This window comes from Pyxicephalus adspersus, chromosome 1 (genome assembly GCF_032062135.1).
Source record: "Pyxicephalus adspersus chromosome 1, UCB_Pads_2.0, whole genome shotgun sequence".
In the NCBI taxonomy this organism is placed as follows: domain Eukaryota; kingdom Metazoa; phylum Chordata; class Amphibia; order Anura; family Pyxicephalidae; genus Pyxicephalus; species Pyxicephalus adspersus.
Window position 1 is genome coordinate 111,561,274 of NC_092858.1, and position 6,000 is coordinate 111,567,273.

Sequence of the window (6,000 nt, forward strand, 5' to 3'; positions counted from 1 at the left end):
AGCATCACACTTACATCCTAAAATATATGTCACTCCCTTTATCAAACAGTTAGCAAGATGTTGGGAAGAAAATTTATGTTATTTGGTAACAAATAAACTGGAGTCACAAATCCATTAGCATTGTGTGCAAGAGCCATATTTGTAAGGCCAAACATATTTACACCTCCCTGTGTACTTCAATAAAAGCTCTTGCCCCTAATGTAGCCATGTCCCTAATGGAACAAGACCTTCTATATGTTATTTTAGAAGTGTTTTTTCCAAAATTAGAAGTTTCTGTTCACTAATTATTATATCACTATCTGGTAATGATAATTTTGATTTGTTGTGAATTTGACATTCTATATAGCAATCAGTCTGGTGGTGGATAGCTCAGCAACTTCCTGATAAGGTTGGAATAGAAAATCATATCTTTTCAATGTTTTAGCTTGTTGGTATGTCTGCTTAAGAATTCTTTTTAGAATAGCCCCTTTCTAATATTCTATCACTTGTTGCCTATTCTATCACTAATTGCTCCTAAAAAGTAAACTTGCAAACACTAAAGATTGATCAACTGTAAAAGGCATTCACCAAAACTAACATATATTTTTTCTAGTGGTTCCACTTTTAGGTTCTTGAAGCGGAATTAAACCCTTCTATCCTTTCACAGCTGAAAGCCTCAAATAATGCAACTATTGCTTGTCATGTAATCAGCTATAACATTACCCATTTGAGGGCTTCAAAATTTGGTTGTACTTGGAGTGCTGATATATGTACACTGGTAATAGGTGTGCCTTCAGTGTAGAATACACTGCACATATGCTTATAAACAGAATGTAAATAAAAACACTGCAGAAAATTACAAAGTTACAAATTACATTGAATTTTAAGTGTTTATTAACATTTTTTAATTTTTTCTAGTCTGAGCTTTTTTTTGGGAAGCAGTTAAATATGAAGGTTTAGTTTTGCAGATTTAGACCAGTCAGGTAACCAGATTTAATGCTTTAATACAGTGGTGCTCAACCTTTTTGTATCTGGGGGCCAGTGTTGACATTGGGATAAAACTTGTGGCTCACAATGAAACAAACATTAAAGATGTATATGTAAAACTAGAAAAGATTTCATTTAAAATGAAATTAAATTGAAATGTTTCTAGTTACCATAACATACATGCACCAAATAAAAGAGATGACAAATCAAAAATCTCTGCAATGGAAACTTCCAGAGAAATGCAATTCACGTGACATATAGCCAAGGGGTATATGTTCTTACTACTACATGACTGGGCTGTCAATATTCCTGAGTATACTCTCTTCTCACGAATTCTCGCGAAAATGTTCTTGAACTTCCGATGGGCCCACAAAATTTCGGCAAACCAATTTCGCAGACCCATCGGAAGTTCCAGGAAATCAGTACAGGAGGACTTCCAGGGCTGCATTCATTCATGCAGCCCTGGGAATCCTCCTGTGTGCGATCCCTGGGCACTAGAAATTGATTTGCTTCTAGTGCCCGGGGATCTCAGTGGACTTCCACGGCACTAGAGGCCTTTTTATAATTAAAATTCTATCTCGATTGGTGAATTTACACCGTCCCTTCTCGCTTACAATTTCGGTAAGCAAGAACAGCCGCATTTGCTGCGGGATCAAGTTTTAAAACTCTCTCGCTCATCCCTACTCTCTTTCGTAAACACAGAGTCAAATGAAGGGGTGGTGGTGTCTGCCTGTATGTGAGAAGTGATCTGAAAGTGAATTTGAAAGAAGAAATTGTGGATAGAACAAGCAATGAGGTTGAGGCATTATGGATGAATTTGAATGTGGGGTTGAATAACACACAATTAATTATTTGAGTCTGCTATAGGCAAAGTGTTAAGGAAGAAATAGAGAATCAACTACTAGCACAGATATAAAAAGCAGCAAAAAGTGGAAGTGTTTTATTCATGGGAGATTTCAACTACCCTGACATTGACTTGAGTAATGGCACTACAGGAACAGCAAATGTGAATATAAAAGAGAATCTGGGCAGCAGTGACCATAATATGATTTTATTTAATGTAAGTTGTAAACAGGAAGCAAAAACAGGATAAAAACATTTCATTTTAAGAGAGCAAAGTTCCACGGATCACTGAAATCACTGGCTCCTTACCGTGCATGCGTGGGGAGCCAGGTTTCACTCAAAGGAGAGAAACCCGTCTCAGAGTGACATCATTATGACATAACCCAGCCCACTCTCCCATCGCTGATCGAAGCCTGCTATGGGAGGGTTTTGTTCAAGGACACAGCCCGCCAACTTCCCTGAGCCTGGGAACTGCACGGTGGACGTGGTCCGCAGCTCTGGCCGGTGTGTCCCCCCCAGTGGGGTCCGTCTCCTGACCCCACTCGAAGCCATGGACCCCCAAAATTTTCGTGCGGACCACGGGTTGGCTTAAAGGATGTCTCTGGGTTGGTATCTGGGGAGAAAAGATAAGGAAGATTTACTGAACACTTTTTTTAGCTCTGTGTACACAAAGGAAAATGGGAGAGCTCAAGTCCCAATCTCAAAGGCCTTAAATGAGTCACAATGGCTCAGAATTGATTATGTTTGAGAAACAGCAAAATTAGGATTTGACAAAGCACCAGGACCCAATGGATTACATCCACGTGTCCTCAAAGTGCTGAGCTCAGTTATTTTAAAGCCATTATTTCTAATTTTTGGGGACTCTTTAGTCACTGGCATAGTACCGATGGATTGGCGTAAGGCCAATGTGGTTCCTATCTTCAAAAAGGGAGCAAAGTCATTACCAGGTAACTACAGACAGAGATTCTGCTAGAAAGTAATATTATAAGTGATAGTCAGCATGGCTTCAAGAAAGACCGAAGTTGTTAAACAAATTTACTCGCTTTTTATGAGGAAGTAAGTAAACAGGTAGACAGTGGAATAACAGTTGATATAGTGTACTTGCATTTGACACCGTATCCCACAGACGGTTAATATACAAGTCAGGGTCAATAGGTTCAGAAAAGTCATTCTGTAAATGGATAGAGAACTGGCCTAAAGACCACATCCAGTAAACTGTAATTTATGATTCATACTCTGAATGGTCTAAGGTTTTTAGTGGTGTACCCCAGGGTTCAGTGTTGGGACCTTTACTGTTTAACATGTTTATAAATGATTTAGAGTTTGGGATTAAAAATACCATTTCTGTGTTTGCAGATGACACCAAACTATGTGATGGAAGTCCATACAGCATGTCTATAATCTACAAGCAGACCTGGATCTACTGTTTGATTGGGCAGCCAAGTGGCAAATGGCATTAATTATAGATAAATGTAAAGTTATGCACTTGGGGGTTAACAACATGCATGCTTCATACTGTCTAGGGGGAATACATTTGAGGGAGTCAGAAATGGAAAAGGATCTGGGGGTTCTGGTAGACCTTAGACTTAATATCAGCATTCAATACCAAGCTGCAATATCTAAAGCTAGTAAAGTACTTTCTTGTGTTAAAAGAGGAATAGACATATTCCTGCCTCTGTGCAAAGCATTGGTCAGACCACATCTGGAATATCCAGTGCAGTTTTTGGCACCAGTTCACAAAAAAGACTTTGTGGAATTGGAGAGAGTGCAGAGAAGGGCAACTAAACTAATAAATAGAATGAGGAGCTCAGCTATGAGGAGAGATTAGCTGAACTGAACCGGCGCTGCATTCGTTGATCAGCGCAGCCCGCAATCTTTTTTTTTTTTAAATTCGAGCTTGATCAGCGAATTTACACTGGCCATTCTTGCATACAATTTTGATAAGCAAAAATGGCCAAATTCGCAGCGAGATTGAGTTTTAAAAACTTGCGCGCCCATCCCTTTTACTAATATTTATGATTATCTATTATTCTGTTATTATGGAGAACCATTCTATGTTTGTATAAAGAATGACCCTGATATCCTGGGAACCTCTTTACACCACCCCAGGTGATCATTCCCTTTGATCGTCATTAACATTTTAGACACATAAAAGAGACACAACTGAATGTACAGGATGTTCAAATCCCCCCTCCCCCCTTCCACAATGCAGACTTTTTTATATTTTTCTCATAGATACTTCTGTTAAGATGTAAATTAGATGGAGTGAGAAAGTATTTTTCCTTTTCAAGTGTTAAACTAAACTTGAACATCTAATAGAACAGTGGTCAGTTGGTCACAAGCCTGAACCCAGAGATCCCCCTGGGGCAATGTGTGTAGATATAACAGTCTTTTGTTGGTATAAGGCAAAAGCCTGGTGTATAATGTATTTTATGTCACACCTGTTTCTCACAAAAGCACAGGCATCACTCTCCTGCACATGATTGCAGTTCTGATGCTGGGCGTGCCTCTGTTTCCAAGCTTTATCAACTCCGTCCAACACGCTGGCCAATCAGGAAATAGCCTCTTGGTCAGCCCTGGCTATTTAGCTAGCACACAAACTGTATTTTTTGTTTGTGCAACAAATCTATACTAAGTGGCTCGACCTCCCAAGTTCTGTAATCTAGTTCCTTTATACCTGCTGCTTAATCCAGTGTTTCCTGTGTCCAGCTTCTGTGTTAACCCTTCGTTCTCCAGTTTGTTGCTTCCCAGCCAACTTCCCTGTGCAGTTCCTGTGTTCCTGTCTGCCTGTGGATATCCTTGCTTCACCTGTACCTCTTGCTGTTTCTAGTGTCTCCTGTGTTCCCTGTGCCCGCAATGGCCTCTGTGTCATTGGTGTCTGTCTCCTGGATCCCTGGCTATGGACCCCTGGCATGTGACCTGACCTCTCTTGCTTGCTGCCTGTCTTGACCCCAGCTTTCCTTGACTATCCTTTGGCTTAGTGATTCGGTATGGTGCTTTGCCCACCTTGGTGTGCCCAAGGACCAAAACCTGTTAGTAACCAGAGGTGCAACATCCTCACCATCAGAGGCTCTGGAGAAAATCAGGGTACTGCTTAGACTCTGCCCCTTGGCCCTTCTCAGGGCTCACACCACCTCCGTGCAAGCCAAAGTGCCCCCTAGTGGTCCTGTCTCTCCGAGCCTGACATTTTATGATTCCTTCTAATATAAAATCATAAAGTCCACATCAAATGATTGTTATTTTTGTGCTGTGAATGTAAAAGTTTTCAATCGTTACAAGAAAAACAAGTGGGAGTACCCTGATTTGAAATCAGCAAGACGACCTGTGCCACATGGTGCTGATGTTCCCATACCAGTGTTTAGTACACTCCCTGACATTCCTGTATCTGACATGGAGGATATACAGGGTTTGGATTGTAATCCAGGAGTTAGAAGTGGAAGTGTATATGAAGGAAGTGTTTCATCAAACCAGCAGTCCTCCCAAGAAGAGCTCAATGATTTAATACATGAGCTAAGTCTGTCAAAACAAGCATCTGAACTTTTAGCATCCAGGCTAAAAGAAAAAAACTGTCTGAGACGGGAAGTTAAAATTGCAGTTTATAGGACAAGAGAGGTGGCACTCCTACCATATTTCAGTTAAGATGGAGACTTTGTGTACTGTTGTAAAATCCCTGGACTACTAGCCCATATGGGAGTACCAGAATACCGAGCAGAAGACTGGCGGCTTTTTATAGACAGTTCCACTCGAAGTTTGAAATCCATTTTACTGCATAACAGCAACTGCTATGCATCAATTCCAATTGGTCACCTTACAAAACTTAAAGAAGAAAATAAAAATATCAAATTGGTCTTACGAAAGCTTTGCTATCATGAACACCAATGGTCCATATGTGTTGATTTAAAAAAGGTGAACTTCCTACTTGGACAGCAAAGTGGATACACAAAGTACCCATGTTTCATCTGCTTGTGGGACAGTAGAGCAAAGCAGGACCACTGGAAAAAAGTGACATGGCCTCCAAGGGAAAACATGAAAAAAGGTGCAGCGAACATCAATAATGAGCCAATGGTCAACAAAGAAAAAATCATTCTCCCTGCACTACACAAAAAGTTGGGATTAATTAAGCAATTTGTTAGAGCTCTGAACAAGGATCGTGATTGATTCAAATACATTTCTAGATTCTTCCCTGGATTG